Source organism: Manacus vitellinus, unplaced genomic scaffold (genome assembly GCF_001715985.3).
Source record: "Manacus vitellinus isolate BGI_N305 unplaced genomic scaffold, ASM171598v3 scaffold_14_pilon, whole genome shotgun sequence".
NCBI lineage: Eukaryota > Metazoa > Chordata > Aves > Passeriformes > Pipridae > Manacus > Manacus vitellinus.
The window spans coordinates 7,743,881-7,761,328 of NW_021939063.1; the positions used below are offsets into that span (position 1 = coordinate 7,743,881).

General features: G+C 41.6%; 1 protein-coding gene across 1 annotated transcript in view; it reads right to left on the reverse strand.

The window, feature by feature from the left end:
- The window catches only part of PTPRG (protein tyrosine phosphatase receptor type G), a 374,823-nt gene that overhangs the window by 43,160 nt on the left and 314,215 nt on the right, over positions 1-17,448 (reverse strand).

Here is a 17,448-nt window from a genome sequence, read left to right on the forward strand (position 1 = left end):
CCTGAAAACTTGTATTACATATGCTTCTCCTGAAAAATGCAATAGACACTTAGCTTGGGCCCGAGGACTCATCTCTGAAAAGGCCTATAAGGAAGAGCAGAACTTAAATCCACCTGACTCATTTTTACCTGTATTTAATGCAAAGCAGAGAGCACAAGCTGGTCATCACAGAAAAGGTACTGAGCAGAGTAACATCAAGAGATCCAGGGAGACTCTGCATGGTGATGTTAACTGAGGCAGGGTTTTCCAACACCAGCGTCACTGCTCATTGCTGACTTAATGAGCTGCTTGAGGCTGGAACTGAATATTTAATGAGTCTTGCTTGGTATGAGCAGCTATTGTGGGCAGGAGAAGGGTCTGCTCTCATCTGTCGGGTGCTAAACAATAGCTTCCCATTTCAGAAAGATCCCCCTCATTGCCACCCTTCAGCTGCTCCTCAACACCTGGGCAAAGTTTGCAGGAGGCCTGGTGAGCTGTGCTTTTGCCAAGTTGCTGGTTCCCTTGCTCAAACATATTTGCACGTAGTGGCTTCTGAGTTCCTGCCTTGCAGTCTGGGGCTCTGCAACTCGGGCATTGTGCTCCCCATAGAGAGCCCATGGGCAGACTTTGTCAAAGTAATTTGTGCTCCCTTTGTTTCCAACATCCATACATGCTGGGGGTGGTGGGGGGGAATGGCACTGAAAACCAAACCATCTCTTAGGCGAAACCAGAACCTAAAATAATCCCAGGTCCTTGCTTTCCATGCATCTGTACTTTCTACTGCACAGGCACAGAGCTTTATAACACAAGCACAAGCTATGGCAGCACAAGTACAACTTAAGACAATACAGAAGCAGGAGAGAGTGGATTTCACAGCATGGAGTCACTGTCTGGGAGCAGCTTTCTATTTTCAGGCATGATGTCTTGCATTCTGCTGAAGTTATTTATTTAGTGAGTATACTCACTAAATAGACTCACATATTCTTTTCCTAAGAAACACCATAAGGTGAATTCACACATGAGGATGCAAGATGTGCAATAGTCTCACAGCATTTAAAAACCTCAGTTGAACTCCCCCCACCCCGCCACTTGCTCTGTTCTCATTTTTTTTTTGGCAGCCTTTATTTTGGACAATGCACACCCTGGGGGCACACAGCAGAATAAATCAGTCACACATAAAGAAGAAACTATGAATATGAAACAGGCAAAATGTTCCTGATTTTGATGTATTTGGGGCTCTTTCCCTTGAGTCAATACTACAGAAATCCTTGAATGGCTTCTCCTGGTAATGAAGGCCTTAAAAAGGTGTTTGATAAAAACCCAGACCTTTACACAGGGATTTACAGGACTTTTTTAAAGCTGATGATACTGAAGAAAAGCAATTATTTTCTGTTAATTTGTTATTTTATACTCTGAGAGGCTCTGATAGGCTGGCATTATGGTTTTATACACAGTCATAAGATGGCTTTTTCTTAATAGCCTCGAAACATGTAATTGTGTCAGATAATCTCATTGGGTGATATTTTAAGGTCCACGATAGCGATAGCTGAATACCCAGCCCAGTGCAACTGCTGAGCACAGTGTTGGAAGAACAATGTATTAAATGAATATTTCACATAGTAAAGTTTGCTACAATCATTAATGTCATTAAAAATTCTGTGTTTTAGTCCTGGAAGACTTTCTGTAGCTGTTTTGCAAAGGCAGTCACAATGGAACTTGACTAAAGGTTTTCTCAAGTCACAAACATCACACTAAAATACACTCTCATCTGATGTAAATACGTACATAATGCAGCATGTTCATTACTTTACAATAGTGGATACTGGCACATTAGGTGAAGACATGCTTCTCAAACTGTTTTTTCCCCACTTGCTCATAATTGCTGTACATATTCCAAGTTTAGCCTCTCCAGGTGAGGTCACTACACACAGGCCATCTCATCCCTGTCCCGGTGACTCCTCCCATGTCTCTGGGACCACACAGGCTCACACTTGAGAGCAGGATGAAGTGGATCAAGCTTTAAAGGACCTTTTGTAGATTTAATGAACTAGCTGGATCAATTTTCCAGCAAGTTCTGCTTATTGGGTCTGTTTCCTACTCTTGCATCTTTCCTCTGTGCAGCACCAGGAGGGAGCACAAATCTCAGGGTGCCAGGCAGATGACTCCAGTTTGGATAATGTCCATTTTTCCTAAATGAGGAAACATCAGGGCCTAAGAAGAGCTTTTGCAAACTCATGTCTAATGTGTAGTAATAAATACTGGTATCTGGTATCAAGGCTACTGAGAGGCATTTCAGACAATTTAGTATCTTCCTCCTCCCCCAGTTTAGGATGCTCCTTTCTATCCCTTGGCATTTCCCCTACCCATTACCTTTTCCTCCAGATACAAACCTTAAGTGGCAGCAGTTGCTAAGGCTACAAGAGGCTGCAGTAAATCTAAGTGTGTATATCAGGAGGGCTGGATAAAGGAAAAGTATCAGAGTAGGAAATTGCTTGTTTCGAGCCACTGGAGACACAGCCTAGGAGGGAGGGGGGAGTGGATGCAGGGCTAGACAAGGTGCGAATCTACATCTATTTTCACATGAGCACTTCAGCCTGTAACTTTTAATCCCAGTGTGTACACGTGGGCAGGTGTTTGCACCTGTGTGCCCACTTGCTCAGTCAGCAGAAAAAAGTACCAGATTTTTTTTTCCTAATAGAAGCAGACCTTAGTGAATGCACAACTAGGATTTGTCATGACATAAATGATTATTAAAATCTTAAAAACTGAAGCACTGATTTTAGAATAATTATTGTATTTCTGCAGCACTGGTTGAGGAAAAGAAAATCACAACCCTGATTTCACTTCCAAAAGACTTTGGGGAGCGCACATCTTTTCTGTGAAATACCAAAGAGTCTGTTGTCTCTGAAATATGCCTGTGAGCAGTGAAGCACACCGTTTTCTCTAGCCCCATATGTTTTTTTGGCTCCCTTTCCCTGGGGTACAATAACTGTGCGAGATTGTGGTGATCAGACACACGGTTGTCACATATGGACCCAAATGCAGAAAGTAAAACACTGCGAGATTAGCATCTCCCCAGAGAAGGAGGAGAGGCAGGGGTTGGAACGCAAAGACAATGTGAGGGAGAGCATCCTCTGCCCAGAATCCTTTTGCAGAGATACTTGCCGTGAGTTACTAATGCAAACTAACAGGATGTAAAGTCCAGAGCAGCAGCACCTTGTTACCAAGATGAAAGCACAAAAATATGCCAAGAGATGGTCTTGATTAGCTTGTTCCATCTCTGCTGAGCAAAATACCAGATTACCTTCCTAATCTGAAGTAGAGATGCCTTGTGAGATTTTTGACACTCAAACTAGGTTTCCCTTGGTTATTAGTTACTAAAGCTCAAGCAGTTTCTTCTTTATACTCCTCTAAAATCAAAAGGGAGAGAACTAGATCACATAGTGGCCTGAAAGCATGGAAGCATTTTACTTAGAAGACAGTTCCTCAGTGTTTAGTTAGTGCTGCCTCCAATAGAAACACACAGCACACCACAGTCGATGGGAGCACTGGGAATTGCTCTGAGGGCAGTGTCTGGCCTTTACTCCTCCATACTGGGTCTAGTGCAGGCAACATCCCCTGATCTGCAATGACAGGCGCGGGATCCGCAGTGCTCCAGAGCAGCTGAGGCTGGGAGAGGAGGAGCAAGGGATTATTGCAGAAGGGCAAGTGGCCACCTCTGCAGTGGCCAGCCGGAACCACCAGGGCAGTGGTTGAACAGAGGAAAAATCAAGGGGGAATGCTTCATGTTCTGGGGACACCCAAGAGCCATTCCCTGCTTCACATGCTGAAGTGACCAGCCCATTCATTGCTCCTCGTTCACTACAGACCTTCTCCTTCTTCCAGGTGTTTATGTTGGCTGGAGCAGTGTGTATTCCCTCTTCAAGGCCAGCCAGATTTATACTACTTTATTTCTGTAAGAGCATCTAGGAGCTCTAGGCTCTGGGTTTCTTGCAACTACTCTCTTCTTGGGTCATTACCTTCTAAAGCATGACCAATTCAGGGGCAGATGGCTTGAAAGGGTCCTGGAGGCCTATTCACTACTGTCAGAGCAGGGCAAACCTTGTCCTTCAGGTACCCTTCCTCCAGAAACAGCTTCCCACAGACAGAACCTCTGCAGAATGTACATTTATTAACAAAGAGACCAGTAGCCCCTGAAGCCACCCAACTTACACAGACAGTCCTTAGCTGTGGGGAGAACAGGCAAAATCGAATCTGTAAGAGATCTTTAAACTAGGCTGGACAGGACATGGCTTAGTCTTTATCAAATGCAACCTGGATACAGGCATTCATTCACCATGCTCCTCCATCACAGAGTGTCTGCAAGTAACTCCCAAACAAAGATGCAAAGACAGGAAATGATCCCCTTTTACTACCTCTGTACATTCATTCTCACTTTCAATAGAACAAAAGCTGCTTCAGATTCTCCTTGAACTGTTTTGCATGTTTTCCAGGAGACACAATTAAGATTGGTTTCTGCTGGCACCAAAAACAAAGTATGTATGCAGTCAAGTGTACTAGTAACACATGGCTCTGCACTTTAAACTAGCTTCACTATTCCTTGGCAAGCATTTGTCACTGTCAGAATTGGCAATGACTCCTCAGAAAAGAGCACAGACTACGGAACAACAGAAGTGCTGCAAATCATGACCATGTCACCAGCAGAGCAGTGGATGGGAGCCTGGACAACAGCTGTCTGCAGTCTGCACTGCTCTAGCTGGGGTCATCAGTCACTGATTTTTATGAGCAATAAAACTGACTCAAGCGTTAAGAAGAAAAAGAGGAGAGAAAACCACACGAAAAAAGCTGATCTTATGAATATGAATAAGTGACCAGCATGGAGCTGTGATATTACAGTCATTGTATCAGAGGGGCATCTGCATCTACTCTTTTTTTTGGCCAGAAAATGGCTTATATTGCCCCAATTTTCTACAATTATTTTCTTTCCCAAGTCTTAACACTTAATGATCAGAATTCAAAAGCCAAGTTACAAAAGAACCTCTGCCATGCTGGAGCTGTAAGGCAGTGAATGCTGACTGAACTGGAGCTACTGGAGGATATACAAGGCAGGATTGCATAAAACCCAGGAGAATAAAGGAAAGCTGAAGAAGGAGCAAAATTTCCCTACAATAATGCTGATTTTCCTGCAGATCCCTCCTGAAGGTGATTCACCTTCTCCCTACAAAGCAATTTCTGCCTTTAACATTCTTGAGTAGTGTTAAGTATCACACAGATATGGTAACTGGAGAGGTCTACATGGTACATGGGTAGGTTTCAGAAGTGCATGGCATGCCAAGTCCTTGGCATCTTTTCCTGGACAGAATGGTGAAAAGTAGAGTGTCCCTTTCAGGGGACTTCCTCTGGGTAAGGAGAAGTGTTTTTTCACATCAGTGAGTTGTCGCACAACCACAGAGTTCCACAAAAGGTTCCAAACGCTAATCACCAGTCCAACCACATATCCTGCAGTATTATAGGGAAATAAGGACAGGAAAAAAACTGGGGAAAGGTTGATGGGAAAAAAAAGAAGGTGGACAGAACTTCGGGACAGTATTTGTGCTGAAGAACACACCACTAGTAAAACTGTTCATCTGAAAAACTAATCTGCAAACAAGACTAGGGATTTCTCACACAGAACGATAGCTAATTTAATATTTATGGCCTAAATTTGCCAGCTGACTACACAGCTCTCCATAAAATTAAAAATCCTCTTCCCTCGATCCTTTGAGATCCTATCCTGCACCAGAGCCCAGACACCCATTTACATCACATATGGTATTGAACTCAGGCATTATACAAGTCATCATAATTTTTAGAAGGGTATTCAAATAATTAAACAGTTAAGAAATTACAACATAGCCCCAGATGAGCAGCCTTCAAGTCCTCCCCCTTCATCAGCTGTGAGACCAGAGAGCTCTCAGGTGGCCAGTGCAGAAATACACTTAGAAAGCTCTTTAATTGCGAATCATAAGTGGATAAGTCTTAGTTTAACTTAGCACAAACATTTTCCACACTTCCTTGTCCCATCTTCCTGGTGTTCCTGGAGAACAGTGAAGGTGATGGTGAAACCTTATTTGTGATGACACTTAGCCCTGTGACACTTGGTAGCTAATTACTCTCCTGGTGACCTCTGACAGGTCTAGAGGCACCAGACCTTCCCCTCCTGCTTTAATCAATACTCACAACAGCTGTCTTGGATACACTCAGCAATTTTACAGATGACTGAATGAGTTTACTCATCAGTATTTTCTACTGCAAGAGAACAAGCTCCCTGGTTATATGCATTACTACTCCAAACTTCAATGTCTTCAGACAAAAATGGGGTAGAGAAACCTATAGGAGGTATCTTAAAATGGTTTAAAAATTAGGTACAGTTTTAAAAACCAAAGGGAAGCCTGACGTATTCATTTTCTTCTCCCTAAGCCAACTATTTATGTAATGCAACATTCATAACAAAGGCTAGAAAATCACAGAGGAAAACAAAGATATGCCTTTTCCAATCAAATAATACCTTAGGCAGTTTCTATAAAATGTGTACTTTCAATGCCCCAACCATCATGTAATATTAAAAAGGAACCTTAAAACTTTCTCACAGGAGGTAGCTGGATTTAGGCAGGTGGAGAGTTGTTCTGTAATCACAAGAGCTACAGCAATCAATGAAGATTGCCTCTTACTAGAGAGGAGCCTTTACTAGCACGTCCAAGAACTCAAAATTGGGCATACTTGATATTATCATTTCAGGACATGAATTCCCTTTGGCATGATGTATCTTAGGAAAGGAAAGAATAAAAACAGGGTGGCACACTGGGAGGCTAAAATACAGGTAATTTTAAACAGAAAGTGTAATTCATCTGGATTGGAAATAGTGTTATAGGAAAATCAAAACAGAGATGATCCAGCCTAGGAGGGGATAGCATAAACAGAGAGACAGCAGTCTCTCTTTGGAATATTCACCTGAATGTCCCTAATTACTCCCACCTAATTATTCTCAAAATGGAAGAGCTCTGCTCTTTTCTTTGCAAAAATATTCTTTCAATCCTCCAAATCATCAGGATGTTGAATTGACAGACGTTTTAGGTATCTCCAGCTGCAGCCTAGGATCTAAGATTAACACAAAAATCTGCTAAAAATTTAGACACAGCTTTTTCCTCTGTTTTAATGGCCCTGCCATCTTCAGGCAGAAATGCCAGTTTGTTAAATGTAATGAAATACTCAATGGGAAGCTCCATCTTTCTCAACACACATGTCCACATGCACCTGGACTAAAGCTGCATGGGAGAACTAGGAAGATTTCCCAACACTGCTGGATGTAATTCATGTTTACCTTATTTGGGGCCAAGATAAAATATTAAAAGTGTGATTATTTCCTTTCTTTCTTAATCACTGTGTATTTGGAGGGTGGGCTTTTTTCATTGGCCATTTCAACAAGAAATAGCTATGTAAAAATTTTTGTGGTCTCTCTGCTAACTCTGTTTAAAACACAATTAGAAATGGCATTACATCTCTGGAAGCACAGTACAAAGGAAAAGAAATGAGCAGCTGGTGCCAAGAGCAGAGAAGCAAATCATTTAGTACCTGGTAGATAATGAGAACACTGAAAATACACTACTTAATGCTAGTGCTCTGACAGGGCTACGTACATCACCTCATCACGCTAATACAGACAGACCGGGTGGCAGCCAGCTGGTCCTTCCTCCCCACCCATTTCCCTGAAAGCAAAGATTTGTAAGCCGCCAAATAATAAACCTGGACAGAAGTCTTGAGGATCATTAATCTCGCTATCAATCAACCCATTTGGAGATTTGCTTCTTGCTGTCGCTGCTGCTAATCTGGTACTGACTCGAGAGCTCTGGGGAAGCCTGGAGTATGTGTGTCTGAGGAATTGCTTTAATGAGTTTCTTGCATTCAAAGGTTAACAAATGTGACAAGGAAACACAACTGTGGGGACAATAAACTGCCATCCACTGAACCAAACTGCTGAGAAATACCACGCTGTGTATTCTGCTGCGGTGTGTGGAACACAACCCCAACTAGCTCTGGAAAAATCCCCGAGTCGGATGCCAGGAGATGTGCAGGCACTCCTTTTCTGCTGGGATAACTACCCTGGGCACAGCTCTGCACTGCTCTGCACTAACAGAGCTGTGCTGCAGAGAAGTAAAGCTGTATTTGCTGAAGTGGGGCTCTGGTTAAGTCGAGCAGTCAGTGTGGTGGGAACAAATCCACTGGGCTCTCTTCACCAGACACCACAGACCCACGGCAATTAATGTATCAATAAAAAACCCCCGCATAAGTAGGACCCTTCCAGTAGCAGTTGCATTAAACTGCTGTATTTTCTGTGAGAACGTTTCTAAAAAAATAAATAGCATCAACAACAACAATATAAACAAATCCCGAGATAATTAAACTACAAGAAAAATCTTATTAATACCAAAAAAGCAGACAGCAGCATTAAGCATACACAGGCATAATAAAGAAGCACAGAAAATAAAAACAACATATGTTTTAAACTACCATCTCCACAGACCAAATAAGCCATAAGAAAAAATCTAGAGTTATAAGCAAGTAATGGAGGTAGAATCCACCACACCATGAGGCAGAGGAGACTAGAGGGATGATCCTGACAGTGCGTGAAATGAAGTGAGGAAGAGTTCCTTTTTCAAAATATTTATTAAAAAAGGACACTTTGAAGTTTCACGCCCATAACCCATTCAAAGCTTCTTGAACTTTAGTGCCAAGGAAATACACATTTCTTACACAAAAAGGATTCGAAGTATGAGGCATATCAAAAAAATTACCACAATGTCTATTAGCAGGCGCCCAATTATATAAAAGAGTCAAGAATTGAAAAATCATAAAGTAACAGACATAGAAGAGATTTTGCTTTTAAAAAATCAGTTGAAATTATTTTGAAAATTAGAAACAGAAAACTAGAGACTGCTTTCATCCTCATGACAAACTCTTTTTCAGTAAGTATGCACTCAGGCAAAAAACCTTTGCTTTCCTGTTGTTTTAATCAGTGTGTGGAAACAGCTGCTAATCACAGGAGCAGAACATTTTGATATAAAAGTTCATTGCAGATAAGCAAAACGGGAGAAATTCAGTCAACCCATGTTAATTATTAGAGCCCTTAACACCAGATACAGTTTAATATATTTTCTATTTATGGACCGTTCTCTTTATTTGATCTACTTCTAAAGCTTTAATCTACCTTTTATTAAGCTCTTTATAACCTTTCACTGTAGGTTATAAATGATAAATGTGGAACTGGGGAAAAGGAGAGAAAAAAGCCCACAAGAACTGCAGTTCACATCTTAGGAAGAACACATGAATGCCTCCTAAAGTATGAAGAAACGTGCCTGGATCCAGTAGACACTTGCTCAGAAGGAGACACGTAATTAAACACACGCTCTTGGCTCCGCATTTCCTTTCCTTGAAGCTCATGAAGGTACGTGGCTGCACAGGCACACACACTGTCCTCGAGGAACGTAGATCTCCTGGGTGAACTGTTCAGCCCTGACACCTCTGGCAAGTCACATCCATTTTCCTCCTGCTGTATTCATGCATTTCATTTCCCTGCTCTGATGCGATCTGTGGTGCTGCTTTGGCTGCCATCAGTGCAGCAATGAGACTGTAAGCTTGGCAGGAGGAAAGACAGCAGCCATCACCATGTCCAGGTGTGCAGGCGAGGGGAGATTCCAGTGGGGACTAAAGTCCTGCTGTCAAGCCCACCCAAAATATTTTCATCTCTGCTCATAGCTGGGAACGGTAGTAACAAGTTCTTGTTTTATTCTAGTGCTTCAATTCAGGGAGTTTTGTGAGCTAAAAATGTTTAAAAGGCAGACTAAACAGCAGAGTATTTTGCCACTATTTCCGGTAGTTTTGTCCCAGACATTTGGTTTCAGATCTGTGATTTCCTGTCGAGAACACACAAGTGTGAAATACTTGTTGATCCGTTTATTCATTTGCCTCCTGGCTGATCGTAGCCATTTTGACAGAATGGATAAATTGACTTGCTCCTTGTTGTTTTTTTTTTTTTTTCCACATGCTTCTCCATCAGCCTGGAAGCACTGCCCCAGCTATCACTCCTACACCCTCACTTTACATCCTGTGCCCTCCTTTTAGAGGCTTTCTGAGCTAATTTCACACAATATCCAGGTTGTCTGAAATGCAACAAACAAACTCTTGTTATGGCAGCTTCTGCAACTCCATCTGCCAGATGAAAACAATACATAATATTTAGAGAAATTATTTTTGAATAGTTCAAACCCAATGCATACTTTACATCACTTGTTATACACAAGATATATCTGTGACAACTGCACTTGGTTACTCGAGGCAGGGTGTAACTATTTATCTACAGCACATCTCAGCAAATCATCTATTTTTCCAAGTCATGAACAAACACTGCAATTTGGAAAGGGAACAAATCTTGATATTCTCATTGAGGAAATGGCAAAGGTAACAGCTTCAAGTGATCAGGCAAAACCCTGTAACATCAGCACAAGATTTTCAATGCAAAGTAATTTCATCAGGCTAACAAATGAGTCACTTTTCTCCAACAGACGTGTAGCAGAACACAGTGCATTTAATTGATGTGCCCTTTTATTGCAAAACATACTGTCTCCCTCTGGTTTGACTGGAGCAACGGGATGCAGCATTGCCAGGAAAAAGCTGAATAATGCAGACTTGGCACCACATAGTAACTAAATGTTGATTCATGGAAATTATGAGACGTTCAAGGGGACAGGTCCCAGGCTCCAAATTATGCTCCACTCTTGTATTGCCCCCATGTGATTATAGCAAGTTTGCTTAGAATTTGCTGCTCACTCTTCTAATTGGATTCCTGCAAAGGGCAGTTTGCTGTGCCATGAGCTTGTCACTTTATATTCTGCTTTAACTCCAAACCACTCAATTAATATTAAATTCCATTTATTATAAAAGCATTTGTTTCTACCCATACAGTGCTATCAGCAGCCATCTCATTAATATTCATTTCCACAAAATAGCCCACTGATGTTAAGATCTCAGACACAGCTAGTAACTTTAAAAGGGGAAAATATGTGAAGCCAGGAAGGTCAAAACAGAACATGAGCTGTAACAGAAAACACCCAACCCATATGAATTTAATTCCTCTTTTGCAGAAAGCTCAGTAAATACAAAAAAGTTGTTAGAGAACAATGACAATGTCAGAGTTAATCCAGTCACCAGAACAAAAAGAGGAGTGAGGTTGCCAATACATCTCTCTCTGGGATGGGCAGTTGCTGTATCTGGTACACCAAGGGAAAAAAATGCTGGAAGAAGGAATAGAATGGAAATGTTCATCCCATGCCTAATCTCCCCATTAGCTGAGCTGCCTACTTTCCAGGCTTATAAAAAAAACCAAACCAAACCAAAACCAGAAAACTGAGAACTGTGGATAACCTTAAGCCCTGGGCTAAGGTTAGTTTAAAGCCCCTTCTCCTCAGTATGATTCTCTGTGCTCATCACACATGGAATTAGCACAGCCTGTCCCAGCATGAGAGTGCAGAAGCCCCACTGGACCCCATGCTCACTGTCCATAGAGTGATGGAGCAGTGGGCTGAAGGTGGTTTAAGTGTTTCAAAAAAATCTGATGTAAAGCTCAGGGATTCTCTTGCAAACCTTCAGTACCAGGAAGCATTGCTAGGGAAAGAGAGGATATCCAAGTGCAAGCTCAGATGCTATAGACAGCACTGCCACTCACCACAATCACAGTCTGACTAAAACACAGACTTATTTCCCCATGGGCCCAGCTGCAGCTTGGGTTATCTCCAAAGCTCATGAAATGGGAGCATTTCTTCTCTGCTCAGCAGTGTCCAGCTGCTTCTCATGCAGAATGCTCCTCAGAGTGAGATTATACATTCAGACATGGTGAGACGAAGTAGCTGCTGACAATGTCTATCAAATACAGTGATTTCTTCTCTTCTGCTCTCTTATTCTGTGCACCTCAAATAAAACTATGCTGCAGGGACAACAGGTAGTAGTGGTCTCCACCTATACCTTTAAACTATACAACAGGGAACTTGTTCCATGTAGCTCTGTGGCTAACAAAAACAGGGAATGTTGAACTCTAACCTTCTGCTACCACAAGGAGCTAAACTGATTCCCTACTGTACATCAGTGCTGCTTTTGTAAAGGTCCAGGCTCTGCAAAAAAACAGATGGAACCTAAACTGTCAAGCCTTTCCTCACAGAGATGCCATATAAAATCTTTCTTCTTCCCAATAACTTTTTATTAATCAGAGCACACATGGAAACTCCCTGGGTGGCACCACTCAGGGTTCACCCTCTCAACATAAAACCTTTTGAACTTATCACCTCGAGGTTACGACTGGGATAACAATGCTTTTATACCTAGAATTAAAGAGATGAATTGACAGAGCCTGGCAAATCACTATGCAACAGCAGACCCCTAACTCCAATACTGTTTGCTGCCCCTCTTCTTCCCACAGATTGTTCCCACATTTGCTACAGCGTCTGGCTCAGAAAACCAGAGAAAGGTTACACTGCTGCAACCTTGGTGCTTTTGCTTTCAGGGCTACTCTCCTTGCAGAACTTGAAGCACAGGAATATCTGGAAGGCAGCAACACCAAGCCTACAGGCTCCTGCTCTGACAGCCAAATACACTCCAGAGAGCTGCAGAGCCCACGTAGGTTCCCCATCCTTGTCTCCACCACTGGGTTATATGGAACAGAAGATTCCTGATCATCCATTTTCTTAAAGCTGTTTGTGTGAGGACCTGAGTCAAATTATTCTTTCTCCCCCAAAGAGCTGAACTGGCATTTTTACCATCAAGACTGTGAAGCAGTTGTGAAGTGCCCAACCATTTCTGAAGAGCCATCAGGGAGCTGGTGCCAGCTCCTTATTCACAGGTGACAATCATTACCATAAGCAGAAGAAAAAGGCTTCTGCCCTCCTGACTGCAGCCAAGTGCTCCACAGGAGTTGGCTTTGCAGTGATAAATGTCACATTTACAATGGAGTTTGCAACACCGAAGTCCATAATTTGCTTTCCCAGGGACCTGTGCTTGATTATCAGGAGAGTAACATTCACTGAAGTCTAATGAATAGAATTAACACATCATTTAAACAGGGACTAATATGTATGCAAATGAGAAAAAGTTAAAAATAAGAGTTCAAGCCATAATTTCAGAAAATGTAGACTGCATCCTTATGAAATATGAATGTTTCAATTCACCTCATATCTTTACATCTATGTTAACTGCTTTGCATGTGAACAATAGGGTGCATCAAGCCCATTTTGATTTTTATATTTGAACTTGGACTTATAAAATGGCTTATATTGAAACATGAATAATATATATGCTAATTAAAGACTGCATTTAATGACATAAATAAAAATGAAGACTGACACAGGCTAATTTCCATTTGCAAATTTCCTAATGACTACATTTTCCTTTAGAAAGCAGAAATTTTAATTCCATAGTCTCAGGAAAAAAAAAAGAGAATACCTTCTTAGCTCAAATTGTTTTAAAAATCTTTTCATCTTTTTTATTCTTTAGGATTGATCTCCACAGAGATGAAATTGCTTTGCCTAGATAGATTCAGTATTAAATAGCACCCAAGTCAAACTATGGTGATTTGTGCATGCAAATGGTGTGATTTAATTATTAATTAAGACTAGATTTTTTTCTAATAAGGAATTATTGTTGATAAATATAAAGTTTATACATTCTTCAATATCACAAACATGTCCACAGTAACTCTGACAGATGTAAACCAAGTAAATGTCCTTGATGCTCAATAGGCTGTTAATCATTCTCTGCCTTCCCCTTCCTGGTCCCCAAAATTAGACAGCAAGGGCAGAGGACAATTGTGTAGTTATAGGGAGACCAGGTATTAGCAGAAAACATGACTTCAACTTCTGTCATGCAAAGCCTACAGAAAAGCTTGCTGAAGAATAAACAGATTGCAGGAAAAGCCCTTCTAAGTTAAAAGGCTTGTTTCTACCTATAACAGCAAGGAAGGTGGTGAAAAATCAGTTCATTCAAATGAGTATGAAGCCTGTAATGACATCAGAACCAGGAGAATCTTTTTTTCCTGTTGTGTAAATGTTGGTTCTGTGGATAAGAAGCCCAGACTCAACCTTAACTGACAAAACCAGCATTTGCAGTTTGCTTTTCCGACTCTGCAAATCCAACCCATTTACTCCCTGATTGAAATAGCACCTGAATGCTTCAAAAATAAGGAGCTGTATGATTGGGAGGAGACAAACCGTTCTGGTACATTTATGTCCCGAGCTTTTATTAAAAAGCAAAACAAAATTAAAATAATATGGAAGGTATGAGGACTGTCTCTTCCTAACATTCACTGGGAACTTCCAGCAAGGGGTTCAGGAGATGCCATTCCTCTCCCTGCTTTGCAGAGGGCTGTGCTCTCACTCCCATTCAAACCCCACATTTACACCAAATATCCACCACCAGGGGAAAACTCCATTTCCTATCTCCAGTCACTACTAGTGAGGGATTTGCCAACACTGAGGAGCCCCTGGATCATCAGCCTCATGCCTATGCAAAAGGAAAGACATCCCTTTACACGTGACTTGGAGAAACCCCCATCCACAGGGATTCACCATCCCAGCCTCAAGTCCAATGCAGCGCTGTGCATTGCTGTGTGTAAGTTTTCCCTAAATTGCACGGGTTTTAAGGACAGTAAAATGAAGTCCACCACTGTTTGCTATTGTTTTACTAGTCTGCAGATTCCCAGTATTTATCCAAGCAGTTAAGACTGCTGAATTGATTTAATATTCTTACCCTATAATTTTACACTCAGACCACATTCTGCTGTGAAATAGCTGGTGCTAATGTTAGTCCAAATGCTGCTGTGGGACTTAGGACAGCACAGGGCCCTTCAATAGCTATATTTTATGGTTACAAGGAGAGAGAAAAAATATAATTTATCTGGTTGCTGTGGTTAATTCACAGTTTCACAGCAGAGGTATACTGTTCCCTCAGGGTACATCTAGTTGTATTATAGGATATTTCATTCAGTTTGTCCGAGACATTCCTCTAGCTCTGAACCTATCAACTTATGAGAGCGAAACTACTCCAGAGATACCTGTATACACTTTAACACATACTCTTACATACTAAGGATATTAGAAAATATATTAACTAGCAACAGATCAATAGAAAACATAAACTAGCAACAGATCAAATGACAACAAGTAAACAAATTGTTTCTTTGAACTGAGAAGGGGAACAGAAAAAGAATGCATCCATTTTCTTAAGAAAGAGTCTTTTTTTCTTTTGTAAAGTGATTTAATTTCACAAAAGGCATTTGTGAAATTTGTTTATCTTTTAAAATACCTCTCAGATCTTTAAAAGTCAGAGCTCAAAGTTGTATACCAGTTTCCTGTACAGTAGCTTACAAAACAATTAATAGATGATTACGAGAAGCCAGTGGTATCCTCCAGCCTGGCATCCTCTGCCACTGTAGTTATGAAAAAAGCCACACTCCTCATAGCACACTATTTCTCAGCACCTACCAACCTGTTCTTAGTGGAGCTTAATTAGAATATTTTGATATTTAAAACTTATTCAAACTTATGAATTATAAACCACTACCTTTAATCCAGTAACTGCACAGATAAAATGTTGCTCTTTTTTTTTTTTCCAGATCTCACCATTACACCAGCACTGGGGAAGGTATTTCCAGAAAAAATATGTCTGCAATTAATCCATTTAATTAGTTCCACAGAAACGAAACACAAAGATCAATTGCAGCCGTGCTGCAGATCCCTCCTTGCCTGACCTCAGCTGCCCTTGCCTGTTCTCCTCTGCTCTCTCTGCAGAAGAAAGTATTTCTGTAAATGTTGGGAAAATTTGGCTACACCACTAAACAAAGTAGGGATGAGAGGTGTCAACAGCAGTTTTCCAACTTGCTGCCAATACTTTTGCGCAAACTCCAGCTCCTTAGGGGTGGGCCAAGCACAGCACCAACGTCTCAGCTCCTATGGGACACGTCTTTTAACAAACTAAAAATAAAAAGTGTACTTTTTGGTTTTGGGAGTTTTCAAGGTCACCAAGATGATATTTTGAATTCTAGTCTTCCACACCTGAAGCACGTATTCTCCTGTTGTTTGGCTCATGATTGCATGCTTGACATTATCTTTTAAAATAAAGGTGATGCTGATCTGGGCTCCCACTGAGTTCAATGGCCACATCCATAAAAGTGCCTGCAGAAAGATGTTTACACAACTGACCCACATGCTACAAACACTTTTAGAGTAAGAGTTCTCATTTAAAGGCACTGTTAAAATAATCACAATCCAGCAGGCACCAGGATTGCCAGCGCTGAGATGGGTGGTTTCACAGCTGTGAAATTTTGGTTCTTCAAACAATCACCACTCTCTATCTCCTGTGCATGAAAATACATCCAGTCTCTCCAGGGATGTCTTGATTCAGCCACCCTGGGTGTTTACTCAAAGGATCTTTGCCTCAGAGTGGCACTCACTGCTGCCAACGGGGCAATACTGACAGGAGCAGTTTGGATGGTGCCTTAGCTAACACGCAATGGGGGCAACAAACTGCAGCTACACCAACCCCATCTCCTCTGTTTTGTTTTTAAACTGCAAATCATTGTTGTACTCTTAACTCTTCCCTACTTTTAGGCTCCCTGCTGTAGGAGAACAGATGGAACAAAACTCCAAACAGATTTTTTTCCACCAACCTGTGGGTCTCCTGACACAGTTGTCCTCTGCAAGCTGCCTTTGCAGTTTCTTTCCTGCCCAGTTGTATCTTCCTTTCACTCTCTCCAAAGTTAGTACCCTCCCTTGCTCCCCCCCCAAATCTTAGACGTGCTCTTTTATCAGCTTCACATTATCCACTTCAAACATGATGCATTTAAACTGTGTATTTCAAATGCTTTTTCAGGCTCTAGCCTGTGATTTACAGGACAATTTATCACACTGCACCATCTCTCCTCTTTTTCTACACTTACATGTGTCCTTTAAAACTCCCCCCGCAGAGCTGTGGAGAACAGGCCTGGAAGCTCCTGTGCAGGATCAGACTCCTGTGGTGCTCCTGACTGGAGCTGCTTAACTTTGTTTTGGAACCTAGAAGTGATGGAAAATTCTATAGGCCACTACTTTATTGTCTTTCCTATCATGAAGCTGTCTCTAATGCCTAACCTAAATTTCCCTCTTGCTGCAATTAAAGCCAAAGGCCCCTCATTCCCAGCACAATGGGTCCATAAGGTCACGTATTCCTTGCAGACCCCTTTCACGTACTAGAGCACCTCCCTTCCCTCTCTGCTAACAGCCCTGCCTGCCCACCTGATCCAACAATCTTCCCTGTAGAAAAGGTATATCACATAAAACCAACCAGAGTCCTCTCTTATTTACACCTGGAGATACACCAGGCTGCTATAAACCTGGATTTGCTTTTCACTGACAG